The sequence below is a fragment of the Belonocnema kinseyi genome, chromosome 7, assembly GCF_010883055.1.
Source record: "Belonocnema kinseyi isolate 2016_QV_RU_SX_M_011 chromosome 7, B_treatae_v1, whole genome shotgun sequence".
NCBI classification, from domain to species: Eukaryota; Metazoa; Arthropoda; class Insecta; order Hymenoptera; family Cynipidae; genus Belonocnema; species Belonocnema kinseyi.
In genome coordinates, this window is record NC_046663.1 from 126,930,554 (window position 1) to 126,950,391 (window position 19,838).

Genomic DNA, 19,838 nt, shown 5'->3' on the forward strand with positions numbered 1-19,838 from the left:
ACGTGGTAACAAGATGAGAATTGAAAGCAAACTGAATGTTAAATCAAAAAGCATGAAAGAGGGAGCTCTTCTTAATATTTTGACACCAAAATCATGTCGATGACAATAAAAGCGATAACTCTACATTCAACTGAAAGCTCTTATGGGCTTGAAAGGCAGAGGAATGTATTAATAAAACGAAGGAAAAATTCAGAAACAACAAAATAAAACAAATAAACACAAAAAGAGAATAAGATATACAACACAACTAACACAGAAGGGAACAGCTAGGAATTATTTCCTAAGCTTACCAATAAAATTACTATCCGCTCTCGAGACCTTTCACAAAAGAAATGACAAGCATACCATCGTCAATGGAAATAATAAGTGAATGCCGTTTAATATATGTTTAATATATATATATATATATATATATATATATGTTTAATATAATAATAAGTGAATGCCGAGGTATCAACTTTTTTAAGTCATTAGGCCTACTAACAGTTCGTCGCTAATTCTGAAGTCGTTCGCTTTTTGCTTTAAAAAGTGGCAGTCGTTCATCATGCAGCATTCACTCATTATTTCCATCGACGACGGTATGTTTGTCTGTCATTTCTTTTGTGAAAGGCCTTTGAAAAAGTGATTTCTTAGTCAAGTTCAAATCTTCTGCGCTTAGCGTTTGCCGTTCTGAGAAGCGCGCTATATGAGTGAACGCTGTTGACTCATATTGTCATTGGTTTGGCTAAACATGTGACTGACCACTTCTTGATGCCTGTTTCGTATACAGACATCGCTTGTGTCGCTAAAGCTACTAGGATTGGTTCTATTCGCTGATCATGGGCGCTTAGCGTTCGGCCTTCTGGCGAAGGGTGCACTGTTATTATCGATGTGCGCACTAGTTACTAATGTTACTTAGGATACTATTTCTGTCTTTAAAAAAGTAATTACTTAGTCAAGTTCAAATCTTGGGCGCTTAGCGTTTGATCGTTTCGAGAAGCGCACAATATAACTCATTGGTTTGGCTGAACATATTACTGAGTACTTTCTGATGCGTGATTCTTATAGTGACATCGCTTTTGTCACTCAAGTTACTAGGATTGGTTTTATTCGCTGATCTTGAGCGCTTAGCGTTCAACCCTCTTGCAAAGAGTAGAATGTTATTATCGGTATGTGCGCACTAGTTACTAATGTTACTTTGGGTAACATTTCTGCCTTTAAAGAAGTAATTAAGTAATCAAGTTAAAATCTTGGGCGCTTAGCGTTTGATCGTTTTTAGAAGCGCACTATATTTGTCAACGTTGTAGGCGAAAATATGATAGACCACGATCTGAACCATGATTTCTATGTTGACATCGCTTTTGTAACAAAATCTGTTGTAATTCGTTTTATTCGCTGATCTTGAGCGCTTAGCACCGCATAGCGCTAAAACTGTCCTTTTTTTGGATTGTTTTTACGGATATTTCATCCGGCACTTATAACCTTAAAAATTACAAAGCTTCAGCTAAATCCACCGAAAGCCATTTTCCCATACATTTAGTGCGGAGTTCTTTGTTTTCTGAAAATTTAACTATTCTGTAATGATTAAACATTAATTTTTGTATAGAAAATTAGACTTGGTGAAAAATAAATTTCTTTTGTGCAAAGTTCATGTATTTTATTACAAATTCTGTTTTTTTAGTATACAACTCAGCCTTTTGGATAAAAATTTAAATTTAACTATTTTGTTGAAAACAATTTCAACCATTTTTTTTAAATTTATGTATTTTATTCAAAATCTCTTTTTTTCTTGCAGAAAACTAATTGTTTTCGTTGAAAGTTGAACTATTTCTATTAAAAAATAGTCAAATAGTCATTAATATTCATATAATATTTTATAATTATAATATTAACATCAATAATATATATAATAGTAATAATATCCCTATTATATACACCTGAAAAACATAACCTCAAAATCGACTCATGCATGAAATTTAGAATAACGCGAATCATTAAAATCGCCAATTTCATTAATTTCTTCCTAATGGGGATCGAGATATAAATAAAAGACCACCGAAGTCTTTCTAAACTTTAAGATCGGCAACAAAGATTTCTTTGTGGTAACTAATTAAGCAGAAACTTAATTGGTCAATCATTTAAGAAACTGCTAACTTTCGTCATTTACCGATGCGCAACTTGCGCCTCCAAAATAACTCTTAGGTAATCCGCAAAGAGGGCGCAGTTATCAGCGCATGTTTTTCACATTCTCTTATTCCATTATCTCGGCAATCTCCCACCTCATCTTTGGTACTATTCTGATATTGGGTAAAGTTAGTGTAACATTGGTGTATTTTTAGTTATAAGTTAATGTTTTAGTTATTACTTGCATTCAATATAAACATGAACATTAAGTATTATTCCTGTGATGCATAGAATTTTTTATAAAATTTCATTGCTGATATAAAATGCGGTAGAAACTTATTGAGATTTTGAGGTTAATATTACATTTTGCAATTGAAGAGCGAACGGAGTATTTTTTTCGTATTAAGAAAAATGAGTGAAAGCTTAACTTTCGTAAAATTTTTGTAGTGCATTTTTGTAACTTTTCATATCAAAAATAGTATTTTATAGATTTTTGTAGATATAAGAATGATTTACATTAAATTGGCAAAAATAATCTAATTCTGCGACCAGCAGTTCGTTCTTGTATTCTCAAATTAATTCCTAAAGTCAAAATCTCAAAAAGTTGTTATCGAATTTTACACCAGCTTATATTTTACACCATTCTTCATAGAACTATTACTTAATGTTAATGTTTATATTAATAACAAATAATAGCGTAAATATTAACTTGTAATTAAAATTATATTAACCCTGCTGAAAGAAATCTCAGAGTATATCCTAAAGATTGCCAAGGCTCCGAGAAGCTTTGAGAAATTCTCCGCAAGCACTCAGGTAGATATATTTAATGGTGCAGATAGATCATTTAAATGCTTTGAAGGCTTTAAAATGTCCTTTCCGAAATTAAAATGAAAATAGTTCATAAATAACAAGCTGAGAGGCTTAAATTGAAATAAGAATTCGATCATAAAGTACAAGCAGACGCCCAGTATTGCGACGGTACGGGTGGCAAGATGGTGGTAAAGGCAAAGCGTTGATTCGTATATCGACTTCATTGACATATAGAAATGGACCGGTAATGCTGTGGGGAGAACGGCAATGGGCTGTAGAGAGAGAAAAAACATATGAGACGTAGACCTATCTTTTTCTAGATAAAGCAGATTGGTCGAGAATATTTTCGTCAGGTGAAGTTTGGCGCAGCACAGGACCGTGCTCTGTGTCGCGAGTGCCCCAATAATATAACGTTTATCGCACTTTTCAGAATTGATTTATTTATAATTTATTTAATTATAATTTATTGTAAATAAATATAAAAAATGGTGGCAGCTTGTGTAGTTTGTGGGCGTTGTCAAGACGTTTATATGGGGACATGTTTTCATACGTAAGTAAAGTTATTGAATATAGTAAAATAAAAAATGTTACAACAAAAACAAAACCTAAAAACATGAAGCTTTGTGCCTATGCAATACAAATGGTTATTTTTTATGTTATAGAAATATCGTTCAAATTTTTGACAGTTTTTGCATTATTTTTAAACTCACAAAACGATTATTATTGTAGCATTTTCAATCCAATTTCAAAAAGAATTCAAGGTTACCAAGTTTTTAAAATAATCTATCTGAAACAGGTTATTTTACATGAATGTTCTTTAAAATTCAATTTATTATAACTACAAATTTCTAATGTATTGTTTATCTTTTCTTTTAATTAACCGTAGAGAATTTTCAGGCAATACCCGGGGCCACCAATTCACTTGACATAGTCCTGAAATAGATAAAGGTAGGTCTACGTCTCATATGTTTTTTCTCTCTCTAAAGCCCATTTCTGTTCTCCCAAAGCGTTACCGGTCCATTTCTATATGTCGATGATCGACTTCGAATTTTGATTCGATTATTATTCACAACAGTGATCCAAAAATACTTGCGCATGCTTGAACTGTGTGGCGCTCATTAGCTCTAGTTCGCTTTCGTATTTAAAAATCAAGTACAGAGGCGCACCGTAGCCAATGAACATATGGAAATACGTTTGATTTTTTAAAAACTACTCACAAAAGTTAACAATAAAACAAATTTGCAAAAATGAATGTGATATTGAAAGAAAATGTAGAGTACACATTATTTCTATGTTTAACTAAAAATGTTAGTTTAATGCTTTTTCTGTTATGATTTATGAAAAAATCAATTAATTGTTAGTTGACTAATTTTTTCACAACATCGAACTAGATAAAGATTCAATTATAACTTTTTTTAAAATTAAGTATTCTATGTTGTGCAATAATTTTTTCTTAACATTTTGCTACCATATTAAAATTCCAGGGTTTTTGAAAAGAAGAAAAGGTTTCCTTTTTTACATCTGGGTAATCTTTTTTTTTTAATTTCAAAGAGATAAGTAAAATAAAATTATTGAAAAAACTTATATTAAGAATTATAACAATAGAAGCATCTTAATAATTTCGAAAGATTTTGAGACTAATTTTTTGTAACAGTTATGGGAAAATTTTAAGCAGTTAATATTTCTTTTTGAAATAATAATTTTCAATTTTAAAGATTTCAAAATAGTTTTTAAAAAATTATGGAAGATTTTAAGACAATTATTTCTATTTTCCGGGATTTAATTTAAATTTAGATAAACTTAATTTTCTAGGACGTCAAGAGAAGGGAAAATATATAGTTTAGATTCAAGGGGAAATTTCAAACAATTTTTTAATAATGAGTTCTAACAGATTTTTACGAAAGATAACAAAACGTATCAAATTATTTCATAAAATTTAAAAAAAGGGTTTGAAAGTTTTTAAAGCAACATCGTACAATAATATAAAATTTTACAACTAATTATAGTAAATTTAAGAGATATGTAGAAGTTTTAAAATGATTAAAAAACAATGAAAATTTATAAGATATTTTAGGACTTTCAAAAAATTCAAGATAATGACATAAATTCTTTAGGTTCCCAAAACAATTTCTTTCGATTTTTTAATTTGAAAAATGAGCTTTAGGAGAAAATTCAAAAAGATTTTGAAACATCAAATATTTCCTGGTTTCTGCCCAATTAGTCATTCATATTGATGTTACTACGTATTTTGGACTCGCAGTTGAGTCCAACAATTTGCCTGAAGGGCGCCAGATAGTTTTCACAAGAACTAGCAAAATTTACACTGATTTAAAATATTAATTAAGTTTTGCTCGGACCGCTCCCATAGAGTGGAGTGAGTAGGGAGTGACGCACGAAAGAGGGGTTAGGTTACACAAAAAGGAAGAACTTCATTTTAATAATGTAAATGTTTAATTATAGTAAATTACTAATTTAACGTTACAAGGGGAACCCGTGTTCACACAATTAGGATAGGATTGGTTAGCATCTTTCTAGGCCAATTTATGATAATTCAGTGGGTGGAAGACCCCATTCATTTGAGTGGAACTATAGGTTCTAATTAAGTAACTACAAGTCAACTGGGATTCCTACTCCTGTTATTTAACAAAAGAACGACGCACTGAATATAATTTAAAAAAACGAGACCTGACCTTAACCGAGGTTAGCAACTAAAAAATTTCAACGGCATGTGTCTACTACTTCGACACACTACGTTGAAAATAACAATGACTTAATCTAGCATTGCTTATTAAACAAAAGATAATGGCAGTGGGGCCTGCCTGGCAACTTTCAGCCTCCTCTCATAGTTTCTCTCAGTTGGCCTCCCAGCAGCATGGTGGCGCGCCGTCTCTACATGAAATTCTTATTTGACGCTGGTCGCGTTTCATTACTGCTGTTCCAGGGGGGTGCGCTGAATTGAGTTATCGCACATCTACTGCGCGTGTACTGGGAAACCTCCTCTTCTTAGTGCATGACTTCGCATCTCAGCCGATGTACAATTTTGACAGCTTGTTGTTGTGGGTGGCAGACCACCCGTTAATTATTTCCACGGCAATACATGGAATAAGAGTTTTTATAACAAATTAAAATAATGAACAATAAATTGGTTTTAACTCAGGAGTTCCGAGGTTGGCTTGAAGGAAAATGAGGATTCATTACCGTGAGCTCATTTCACCAGTAATTTCGACAGATAAGTATTTGGTGTTATTATTTTTGTACGGGGTCTATAATGACCCGTCACAACTCCCCCCTCACAAGACTCGAACCACCGGGTCGAGTACCAGGCAGGCCCTTCACTTTTGTGTCTTTCAAAACAAAGTTAAACGAAAAGAAAAAGAAAATCTTCATATTGAAACTGGTCAATTGCCAACCTCGGGTTCCACACACCATCATTTACAAGTGTGTCAATAACAAATAACAACATTTTAAACGTTATTTAACGTAAGATACCACAGTACTCGAATAATTACTTCGAGGCAGAGCCTAGAATCAATCATTCTGATTACCGACTTCACTGGTGTGGTGTGTCTCATCCACTACACCCTTACTTAATTATAGCAGCTAAACTTAACTTATCCGTATTACTACTGTTAAGAATTTTTAAATTCCTATAATGAAATCGCCTACTTAATCATACTTTGCATACGCGTTCACTAAGTACCTTACTTTAAAAGGGCTTTACAACTAATTTATTATCTAATCATGCAAAATAATAAATGCAGAGGATTACAGACTCAACGAGTGCTTTATTTGTGGGGTGATAACCCCCCCCCCCCCTCCACCAGGCTCACAAATTTTACTTGTCCCTATTTGCGCTGGGGCTCGTTCCAGCGAGGGCAGTGGTTCCATTTATGATCGAGCCCCCCACATTTCTTACATAGATGACGTTCCGCCTTATTTGCCCCCACATTGTGGGCTGACGACTCCTTCGGCGTCATTGGGGATCCGTTTAGAGTCGCTGGCGAACCCGCTTGGCCATGGAGAGGCCCGCTGCCCTCAGTGGCTCGGGCCTCCGCTCGCGCTGCTCCTGTTGTTCCGCATACGGGTAACCCGCGTTTAACTCGGCCTGGACTGGGGCCGCGTGATCCACCGCCCTCTCCGGGAGTGGGCGATCCCAGTCCAGGTCCGAGAGCGACCAGGCTGGTTTGAGCTTCGGCTGGTCTGAGGTGGGGATGATGGCCCCCCACCGCTCCCTCCAGTTCCTCTGGTTGTCTGACCCAGGCCGAGGAGACGATTGCATCTCCCACCGCCCTCTCTAGGGCCACCTGCCCTAATTCTGGACCTGTGTTGACAGTGGAGGTCCATAACGCCAACGATCACTGGAGCCTTATTGCCAACTCCACGTGGGACACCGCTGCAACATTTACAAGCATTTTCCCCAATTAAGAACTGATTTAACCAACTCATGCCCTAATTGTGCCTTAGAGTGAGGCAAGTACTATTCGCTAACCCGACATGAGTCCGGTCGGCTTACCTAGAGTATGAACGCGCACGGAGTTTCACCTGACTGCCCTTGTCCGAGCCTGAATGGTTATCCCTATTAGTAACACCCAATCAAAATTCTGTTCCGAATTCTCCCGGGAGTCCGGTTCATCGTCAGAATCGCTGATTTCCAACAGCATCCGGTCCAGTTCAGCCAACTCCTCCGGATCCGTCGGCTCGTCATCCCGATCCTCTACATATTTTTGTAGGTGGGAGGCATGATAAGGCCCCGCCAATCTTCCTTCGGGCGATGCCAGTTTGTAGATGTTGGGCGAGATTACCTCTACTACAACAAAGGGACCACTGAACTTAGGGGCCAATTTTGCCGCCACATGAGTTCCTTTCTTCGACCACACTTGGTTCGGCTTCTTGACCTTGTCACCGACCTTGAATTGCTGGTCTCTATGAAGCTGATCGTAATACTTCGCCTGCTTAATGAAAGCCTGATCTTGGAACTTAGTCATTAACTCCCTCAAGTGCTCCAGTCGTGCCATCCAAGTTTTCCAGACCTGAGGGTCGGGTGGAGGCAACTCGGCCTCCCCTTCCCTTAAACTGCGAATAGTCTTTCGCGGACGGGGCTCTCGCCACAAATTAAGGAACGTCGGAGTCACCTGATTGGTACTATGTAGCGCCCTGTTGTAGGCCAATCGGAACACATTCGAGTGGAGATCCCAATCTCTATGATCGTGATCAATAAATGACCTGATCATGGTCTTCAGAACCCTATCGGTTTGTTCCACAGGGTTAGCCTGAGGATGATATAAGGACGTCAAAGATCGGTGGATTCCGAGCTCCCCCGCGAGGTTGTTTACCGCATTATTAATTAATGCAGTGCCACTGTCCGGGTGGAGCACTCTGGGCGTTCCCCACCTAGTAATTATCAATTCTAAGAAAGCTATATTGATGCTTTTCGCATTAGCCTTTTTCAAAGGTGCTAACTCTATCCATTTAGGCTAGGCCATAAGCCCACGTGATTGAGCTTGCTCAGATTTATTGAGCTGGCATGCCTCACACTTTCTAACGAAAGAGGTGATGTCTTTGAACATACCAGGCCAATAATAGCGAATCGCGGACCGATGGTAGGTTTTGTACCTACCTAAAGGACCAACTTCAGGTGTACAGTGCACTTCATGCACTAGCTCTGACTGAAGGTTCTTCGGAACCACCAGTTTTCAAGCATCATAGTCTTCAATGATATCCTCTAGCAACGGATTATTCTTATATTTCCAAAGCTCTTTGTTTACCACTTCCCACCCATGGTACTTCCCGGGTGACCTTAACACAGTCTGACGCCGTCTGGCGTACCATTCGTCCTCGACAAGCATCATGGCCGCAATATGGTCGATTTCTCCATCTTCGAACATACGGGATAGTGCATCCGGCATTTGGTGCATCAATCCCTTTCGATGAAAAATTTCGAAACGATATCCTAGGAAATCTAGGGCCCAGTGTGCTAATCTACCTGTCGGATTTTTGAGGTTATACAACTATCGGAGGCTACTGTGGTCAGTCACCACGAAAAAATGATGTCCCTCGAGATAGTACCGGAATTTTCCAGTGGCATATACTACGGCCAGGCAATCTTTCTCGGTGGTTGAGTTGTTCCGTTCTCGTCCAATTCTCGTCAAAGGTTTCAGCTACAACGATTACGTCGTCTAAGTAGGCAAACACGTGTGGTCTCATATCCGGGGTGATGACCTTATCCATCAACCGTTGAAAGGTTGCTGGAGCTCCGGTGAGATCAATCGGCATGCGTTTGAATTGGTACAACCCTTTTCCCGGGACAGTAAATGCCGTGATAAGCTTACTATCATCACTCAGAGGGATTTGGTGGTAGGCCTTATTCAAATCTAAGGTTGAGATGATCGAGCCGAATTTAAGCGGTCCAGGATTTCCGCCATGAACGGAATCGGATATGCATCTTTCTTCGACACCTCATTAATCCGTCGAAAATCAATGCACAGACGATAGTTACCGTCCGGCTTACGGACCATTACCACCGGGCTGCACCATTCACTATTTGATGGCTGAATTAATTCTTGCTTAATCAACCGGTTTGCCTCTTCTATTAACGCGTCACACACCTTAGGTGCCATCCGATGATTCCTTTGACCAATCGGAGGACTCCCCTGAGTGGCGATTACGTGTTCGACAAATTTCGCGGCGGGTAACTTATCGGACTTTGATTTGATTATACCTATCAAAAATTGGTCTAACCTAGCCTTTTTCGCCTCATCCAGCAAAGCGATACCTTTGCAAGTATCAAGGTCGTTCTCATTCGTGGGCCCAAACGCAAATTTTATTATTGGTTCGTCAGCCAGCCACAACTGCTTGACACGCAAATTGAGAACAAAACCGAACTTTTAGGCAAAATCCATGCCTAGCACACAAGTATCAGTTAGTCCCGCTATGATTTTAAAATGTATTGAATGGGTGGCTCCTAAGAAAGTAGCCGGAAGACACGCCTCGCCAATGACAGATTCAATAGTGCCATTCGCCATCATGACTGTGCCTGCCTTTGAATGATCGATCTTAGAACCACCCACACTGAGTGTCTGTATCCCTACTGATCCCAGATACGTTCTTGATGAACCGGTGTCTACTAACGAATGGATTTTAGGACCCCCTACTTCTATACTGACGTACCATAGGGTCGAATTGGTATACAGTTGATTGATTGAAGTTCACTCCAATCTGAGTTTCTGAAGACAATTTTTGAGAAAATTCGAATTGATTTTTAGAAGGTAACTTCTGAGTAAATTCAGGTTTAGGTTCAGAACATGATTTTTGAATCAATTCAGGTTGAGTAGTTGAATTTGAGGTAGTTGAGTCAGTTATATCATTTATAGCAGAAATTAGCGTCTGCCTTGGGATACAAGGATTGGCGTCCACCCTGAGACGGCCCTCCCTTAATGGTTTCCCTGACAATGAGTTGAATCACAAGTTCGCTTGATCTGGCCATGTTTTCCGCAATTATGGCAAAACTTGGCTTATTTGGTTTGACAATTTCTCCATCCATGGTCGGAGCCACCACAATTATAGCAAGGTGGTTCGGCCTTTGGTTGGAGTCCCCGCCCTAGAAGTGGACTCCCTCTATTATGATAAGGATTAGTTGAGGACTGCGCCGTACTCGTCTCCTCATGATTCTCGCCTCTATTGGTATTCGAATTGGGTACATTATTATTTCTAGGTTTCCCACCAGTACCCGAGCCAGACCCATCATGTGACGAGGCCGTGGCGCCTAATCTGTCCACCAACTTTACCAATACACTCACTAATGACTTAAGAGAGGAGCTGACATCGTTCGAGTTGCTCCCACTAGCATTTCTACCAGCTGAGCGAGAAAGTTTAGTAATTTTGGCATAAGCCAATTCAGGGAAGAATGAATCTTCCGAGCTAGGTGGTACACGCTCTCCTTTATCTAAGATCGCCGTGCGTTCCACTTCTACTGCCAGCAGCGTTAACTGATTATAATCAGAGAACTCAAAACGGCAAATAGACCTTTGAAGGTCCGGTCTTAGATTACGATGAGCTCGGTCCATTTGTTCTTTCATGGTAACCGGCTGTTGAAATTTTAGGAATAGACCCTATAAAAATGTTATAAAATCAGCGGTCCTTTCGTCGCGACCCTGATAACGATTGGCGACTTGTTCTTCAAGACGCCACTGATAATTGATGTCTCCGTACATCATAAGGAAAGCCGTTATGAAATGCTGTCATGTAGGCCAGGCATGACAGTTATATCGGAACCGCTGCAGGAGTAAGTTCTCAAGGATGAATGGAATTCCTATCATCAATTTCTTATCCGTAAGGCCTGAGACCAAACGCTCCTCCTCCACTCTTGTTAAAAAGTTTTCTGCACTCGTCTCATTATCCCCACTGAAAGTGACTCCCGAATTCTTGACAATAATGTTGACAGTCCTATAGTGGGCTCTGGATTGGAAGTACTGTGTGGGAGGGGGCATAACCCCTCTTGACTGAAAGGGTTGTGCAAAAATGGACGAATACGGTGGTGGGGTGGACTGAGGCAACTCAAAGGTAGACTGCTGAGATAGGGTGTTACCTGGCTGTGGTTCAGCTGTGCAAGGCGCCGACATTACAGGGCGCGCTTTTACTCCGGGGCTGGCCCTCTAACACTGAAAATTGTACTGTGGCCTGGGGACCTATCGTTTAGGCCCGAACCCAATTGAATGAATAGCTGAAATGGCTGAGTTCGGATTGGTTCCAATCCTAAAGATGGCGCGAATGTACGCCCCTATAGTAACTTGGAATATATTCGGTGTCCCGGACCCGACTAAAGCCCAACGGACTCGATGTCGTATGAGTCGTTCATCTCATTACCGGTCGGTTATAACAGAACACGGAAGACGTACTAGTAACGCACGTATGAACTCTAGTCGCGCCGGAAGATGACGAAAGGGCTGTGACATTCGGAGCCCACTGCTAACTTGTCCCCCCATACTAATCGCAGGAGACTCGAATAGGCTCCGAACGGCACCTAAACGTTCCTCGTCAGGGTCCGCCTCACTACCAATGCGAGACCGAACCTTCCCAGAATTTAGTAAAACTCGCCCTACTATTTCCTCAATGGCCCCTTGTAACTCAACCGCGCGATGCCCGTCTTCCAACCCCAATTCGTGATCAGGCTGATGGGATACTTCTGGGGCCGAAATTGTCCTCCTCAGAGAGCGTAGGGCCCGAACCCGTAGTATGTTCAAGGATCCCGACATATCTTCCTGTCTATCGTCCAAGTATCGTCTCAGGTCGTCCTCAGATATGGATAGCACGTAGGGTGGTATCTCGATGTCCCTTTCTTCCGACATTTTAAAACAAAAGAGGTTCAATTTTACCAAGGAAAGTCAAAAACGGTCCAAAGAATTCACATAATTCCAGGTAAATCAAGATCATATACCATCAATATCTTAATGTTATCATGCACATAATTCAATAAAATTCCATCAATTTACAAATTATTATAATTATAATCATAATACTAAGAAAAATTCAATAAATTTATCCTGGCATGATACTCAAATCCAGGTAATTTTTAGTTTTGAAGTTTGACGTGAATTTGACTCCTTCACTGTTCCATCCCCACAATAGCCTTAATTTAGGGGTCTCATATTATTCGGACTGAATTGAGGTTAGGTTAGTTACTGTGAGGCACATCTGTTGTTCTGTGTCCGTTAATCCTTGAAACATCAATAAGGATGAACAACCAATGTGCACATGACCATAAATAATTATTATGATTGGATTCAAATTTTATTGAGCAATTTTAATTTTCTAACACCAATCTACAATTTTTGTTTTAATTAAAGGTGATGGTGACATTAAATGCCGAAGGAATTCCGTTCCTAGCACACAACTATCACTAAAATTTTCTAGAACCAAAAATTCCAAGTCCACCGTTCTATGTTCTACTGTTACCAACAAGTTACAAACACCCAAAATTGGAATTTGGGTTCAGTGATAGATCTACAATGTGTGCAACTGTGGACTGTTATATTTGTATTTGGTATTTAATTCCAAACTACAAATTTTCTGGCTTTGAATATATCAAAACAGTGTAATTGCTGCAGAAGTCCATTTTAATTGAGTTGTTTTTACAAAACAATTGTTCACATTCAATTTACAACTTTACTTTGTGTTGAAATTTTTATTTCGCCTTATCTTTTAAATTTTATTGGGTTTTGTGACTTACAATTTTAAATTAATTTTACTTAAATTCCAATTTTAATTATGAATTGAAAGGGGATTTTACAATTTAGAATGCTTGATTTTTATTATTTTTTGATTTGGTAGGTTTATTTACCAACATCCGAACCCTCATTCATGTTGTGACTCACGATTCACCATTCCCTCAATTACCTCAAACTTCAATTTAATCAACTAATTGTTGAATTTCAGGGAATATCATAATTCCGCTTTTTATCATTCTTGGTATTTGATTTTATTTTTTTGTTAATCCTTGAATCTTCAAAACGGATGAACAAACAAATTTTATTTACAGTATTCAGCATTAATAAAATTAAAATAAAGCTCATCTTCTCTCGAACTTTATTTTAATTTGGAAATTCGTCAAATTATCTTATTTCATTATTTATTATTTTAGATTCATTTATTTTGTAGGCTTGTCACTACTCGAGCTATTACTCAACTAGATATCCGAGGGATGACTCACTATCTATTGTTCTGGCGACCATAACAACTTTAACTGATGATTGGAACTTCCATTGTTCCAATTAATTTATTTTAAATTTTATTTTTCACCTTCGACTTTTGATTTGATTTTTCAAAATTGGAATTTATAAAATTCTAACAAATTCCAATCTTGATTTTTTTTCACCTAACCTCCCTTTCTCGTCACTCAGGCCCATACGATGGGCGTCATTTATAACTGGTTTTTGCCCAAATAGTCATTTATATCGATTTTACTACGTATTTTGGACTCGCAGATGAGTCCAACAATTTGCCTGAAGGGCGCCAGATAATTTCCACCAAAACTATCAAAATTTACACTGATTTGGAATAATAATTAAATTTTGCTCGGACCGCTCCGATAGAGTGGAGTGAGTAAGGAGTGATGCACGAAAGAGGGGTTAGGTTGCAAAAAAAGGAAGAACTTAATTTTAATAATGTAAATGTTTAATTATAGTAAATTACGAATTTAACGTTACAAGGGGAACCCGTGTTCCCACAATTAGGATAGGCTTGGTTGGCATCACTCTAGGCCAATTTATGATAATTAAGTGGGTGGAAGACCCCATTCATTTGAGTGGAACTATAGGTTCCAATTAAGTAACTAACAAGTCAACTGGGATTACTACTCCCGTTATTTAACAAAAGAACGACGCACTGAATTTAATTTAAAAAAACGAGACCTTACCTTAACCGAGGTTAGCAACTAACAAATTTCAACGGCATGTGTCTACTACTTCGATACACGACGTTGAAAATAACAATGACTTAATCTAGCTTTGCTTATTACACAAAAGATAATTGCAGTTTTAGTAAACGTTAATTCCTTGTTAATAGCTAGCTTTAAAGTTTTCTCACTTATTCGGGCGACTTGCTGGCCTCGAGCTCAGAGTAACGAATGACTGCTGAGACAGGCCTCTCCGCTCACCTCAAACGTGAGTCGGAGCTTCCCTAGTATTTTAAGATTATACTAAGATTGGCGGAGTGATAGGGACCGAGAGGGAGTGCGACAGCCGTCAGTTGGCCTCCCAGCAGCATGGTGGCGAGCCGTCGGTACATGAAATTCTTATTTGACGCTGGTCGCGTTTCATTACTGCTGTTCTAGGGAGGTGCGCTGAATTGAGTCAGCGCGCCGAGTCTCCGCCGCTGTTTGGTCCTGTGCTTCCCAGTACTCATGTACGTAGCGGGACTCACATCTACTGTGCATGTACTGAGAAACCTCCTCTTCTTAGCGCATGACTTCGCATCTCAGCCGATGTAGAATTTTGACAGCTTGTTTTTGTGGGTGGTAGACCACCTATATAATCGCCTATATAATAATACTTTGCTTACGTGTTAACTGAGTACCTTACTTTAAGAGGGCTTTACAACTAATTTATTTTCTAATCATGCAAAATAATAAATGCAGAGGATTACAGGCTCAACGAGTGCTTTATTTGTGGGGTGATAACCCCCCCACCCCACCGGGTTCACAAATTTTACTTGTCCCCTATTTGCGCTGGGGCTCATTCCAGCGAAGGCAGTGGTTCCATTTATGATTTTTTTTAACGAATCTGAAATATTTCAAAATCTTTTATAATTTTCTTCAAAATTGTAAGCAGTTTTTGAAGATTTTGAGCTTAATTTTTTACATTTTAAATTATTTTTCAAAATTTCGAGAAAAATTGGATTCATTTAAAAATATGTTGAGGAATTCAAGAGGCTTTGCATAGATTTAAAATATTTGAAACCTTAAAAGCATTTACGAAGACTTATGGAATATTTATCATTTTTTATAAAATTATAAAAACCCTAAAATTATAAAAACCCGTAACTAAGAATATAATTTAAAGCAAAATAAGAAACGAATATTAAAGTAATCACGATAATTACAATTTGCACTTTATCTTGCAATATCTTAATTAGCAATCCCAATCAGAGTTATATAAAAAGTGTATTAAATTTAATATAACAGTGTTAGGCATGATGTAGAAAACTTGCCATTTTGGAAAAAAAATTAGTGCGAAGCACGAGATACGTCATGAGAATGTGTTCGTTAAAGCCGAAAGAGCTTTCACAAAAGAGAGTTCACACTCACAAAATTACATTTGTTTATCAATTGAATGTTCATTTTAAAAAGTCTGTGCATGCATGTGGAAGAACAGTTAAGAATGAGCGCGAAGTGCGAGAATCATCAGTCGCGCGCCCTAGGTGCGCTCAAGCTCTCGAGTGAAGCTCTTTTAACAAAAGAGAACTCACAATAACACAATTACAGTGATGGATGTTTTAAATTTTTAAAGGTTTGCGCAAGAATGTACGAAAAATACAAAGACCGAGCGAATAGCTCAAGATAAATGCATCATCGAGTGCAAATGTCAATAGCAACAATTTGCATGAAAATTTCTCAATATATCAAAAACATTTTTCTTATTATGGGAATGTTATTTTTTACTTGAGAAATAATGATTGCAAGCCCAGAAATTAGTCTTGCAGGTTGGGGTAACAGTAAGTTTCAAATGTCCTAAATTGTCTATTTCATTTTTCTTCCAACAAATATTAATCTTCGACGTTGAAAGATAAGTTTTGTTCTATATAAGATTAATTTTTAATCCAAAAAGAGTCATTCCCAACAAAATTGTTCAGTTATCAATCGAAAAAAGGAGCAGCAAAATACTTGAATTTGCAAATAAATAACACAGGCCGACAAAATTTGACAAAAGCCAGAAAGCAGACCAAACATTTCCGAAGGATTTTAATGCGCGGAAATGTAGATATGATATAATTGAAATATTCTCCTTCGGTGTTTAGGGCTTTCACAAATTGCTTTATTAACGCTAGTTTTATATGGAGTGGTGGCAATAATACTTTCTTTCTGTCAGCAAGACTTTCATAAACAACATTATACTAACCAACTGTCCACTCTAATCAGTCTGGCCATTTCTCCGTTATCCAATGTTCATCCCTTGCACGACTGTCCCAAAGGCAAAGAAAACAAGGGTATTTAATGTTTTCTGATTGTAAAACTATTATTAGATTTATCATTTTGAAGTCACCACAAATAAGCCATAAGATTCTTTCAGAGTAGTTGAGTGACCTACTGAAATTGCAGCGTACTTATTTCCATTATTTAATAGTACTGCTTTCAGAATTTCTGTAGACGAATCTATGAGAAGCCGCCAATCCTCTGGCGTATATAAGTTTATTTTATATAAATTAATGAGTCCTTCGATATCATTACAATACACAATCCCACTGTCCATTGAAAAGTGCTTGATAAACTTTTCTTCTCTATTTCTGTAAACAGTTACTCTAGTGCTAGGTAACAATAGTTTCCTCTCTTTGAGTCTTGAAGTGAAAAGCTCAGCTTTATCTTTTGGAAGATCAAGGTCAGGTATAAAATCGTCTAATCCGTCTTGGTAAGAAAATTTAGGACTTTCATCATGTGATTCTTCCTAAGAAGAATCTTCAGTTGCATTAGGATCGTCAGTATCCATTGATTCGTAAGTTGATCGGTCACTTTTGTATTCAGAGTGATTTCTAATACCAATCTTAGCTGGTTTAACACTTTTTACATCAGGGTAAATGATCTTCTCCAAATACTTTTTAGAAAAACCTCCTGTTTTGCATAAGCAAAAGTAACAATCAGTATCATCACCGTTCGGCTCACGCCAAACAGGTTGTTGAATAACAGTCTACGACTTGGTACTTTCATCTTCCCAATTTGACAAATTCAATCTACAAGCATGACACATTGAGGTTGGTACCCACGGTTTATCCAAATTTTTCATTGAAGTCCCATAACAGTTGAAGTATGAACAGTAACGTGGAAATTCTAAAACTCACTATATACAAAAATCACGATCGACACGAAATGTAACCGCTAGACAGATTTAAAATACGAAAAGAATTTTATTACCTACGCATCCAACCGTTAGCCCGACACTCAAACGTGATCTCTGACACGGAAATATTTGTAGCAAAAAACGAATTTCATCACCTACGCATAACACGTCATAAAAGCGTCGCCAGGTCAGTAAGCCAGCCAGGGATTGAAGACTGTCTGCGCCGTAGAACGACGCGCACATACAGCGAATGTGAACATCAGAATGCACACAGAGTGCGCAGTAGCATTCCGCGCAGTCCGTCTTCTTTTGTTTTATCAATGTGCGAAGTTTGGTTCCAAACAAATGCACGCTTTTTTGTTGATATTTTGTGCGGGATCCCTTTTTCTTTTTTAAAACCCTAAATTGTGGTCGCCATATTGGATCTTCTAGGGAGTATAACAAAAAACTGACACCGGCAATAGAAAGGGCACCCTAGAAAACCCCTGAGATAATATTTCGCGGAAAAAATATCGTGCCGTCAGCAATAGAGAATGCGTTGTATAAATCTGAACACCTCAGCGTTAATGGGTTAAAATGCTAAAATAAAAATGTTCAAATTACAATATTTTGGTGAAAAATAAAGATGAATTTGAAACGAACCAGTTATATTTTTAACCAAATTGCTGCATTTTTGCCTGAAACGAATATTTTTTAACTAAGATGATTCATTTTCTACTCAAAGGCCAATTTTTAGGAATATATAAGGATTTTCAAACAATAGCTTCAATTTTCACCTAAAAAAGCTCAGATTTTATCTGAAACTAAATATTTACATTTTCAAGCAGGAATATCAATCACTTCAATTTTCAACCGGAAAATATTCATTCATTCATATTCAAATGAAGACAGAAATTAATTCACATTGTAGTTGGGGGGGGGGGGGTTTGGCTAAATAGGGAAAGTGAGGCAAAGAAACTGAAATTTTAGGGTGGTAAGTGGCAGCAGCCTTAAGTGACATCTGTGGGCGGCAGTGAGTACTTTTGTGTATAGATAGTTTACAGTTACCGACGGACGAGCGGGAGGTGGGCAGCGAGAGTACTGGCAGTGTTGGTAGTGAAGTAGACGGGGAGAAAAGTTAGGGTAGGAGGAGTCAGGATATGGTCACTCGCATATGCAGATGACATAGTGCTGTTGGCAAAGAGCGAAGAGGCTTTAAAGGAGATGATGAAGAGGTTGAGACGTTACATGGACAAGAATAGGTTAGAGTTAAATGCGGACAAATGGAAGGTTATGATGTTCAGAAAAGAATGTGTGAGAGATGGGGGAGGGGAGTGGAAGTGGAAGGGAAAAGCGGTACAGGAGTTCAAAGAGTTTGTGTACCTGGGCTTCCTGTTTCGAAGAAATGGGGAAGTGGATGGTCAAACAAAAGAGAGTGAAAAGGGCAAATGTGGTGATGAGGCAGGTGTGGGCGCTGGGGAAGAGATTGTTTGCAGATGATTTTGAAAGGAAAATGAAATTGTTTGACTCGCTGGTGATAAGTATCTTATTATTTGGAGTGGAGGTGTGGGGTTGGAAGGGAAGTGAGGAGCTAAATAGGGTACAGGAAAGGTATGTAAAGTGGATACTGGGGTTGGCAAGGAATACAACGAACTATATTGTCAGGAGGGAGACAGCAAGAACGAGTTTAGGGATTATAACAGGGACTCAAGCGTGTAAATATGAGGAGAAATTTTTTGAAGAGGGGGGAAGTAAATTGGTTAGTGAGTGTTGGTGGGAGAAGGAGAAGAGCCATAGTGGTGCAAAGATGGGGATGAACAGGGAAAGGTATTTTCGAACGAATAGAATGCAAATAGATGAAGTGAGCAGAATGCACGAGGAAGGGAGGTATATGAGTTGGTTCAAAAGAATGGCATGGAGGAAGAGAGGAAGTCAGAAACTTATAGCGAGGGGGGGATGCCAAATTGGAGCATTGGTTGGAGGAATGTGAAGAGGTGGAAAGGAGGGGGATAAGCATGGAGGTATCGTTGCATGAAAAGGTGACAAAAGGGCAGTAGCATGGGTGAAGGGGGTCTTGGGTAAGATAGAGAAGAAGAGAAGGAAGGAGAATGAGGAATTGAGAAGGAAAGATTGTAAATAGGAGAGGAAGTAGATGTAAGAGAATTATAAATATTGTAAATAGCAGTTAAGTATTAGGTGTTAGCCGCGGAGACAGAGGCTAGTAATGCGAGGCATTGCGACAAAAGAGCGAAATGCGTGCGAGGCGAGGCGCAGCGAGGAAGGTTAGGCTATAGGAGCGAGCGGATTAGTTATAAGGTATGGATGGATGGTACTTTGTAAGACGTAGTTGCAAGAAAATTTTGTAAAAAATGGAAGTGTAAGCAAGTCATTTTTTTAAGGCCA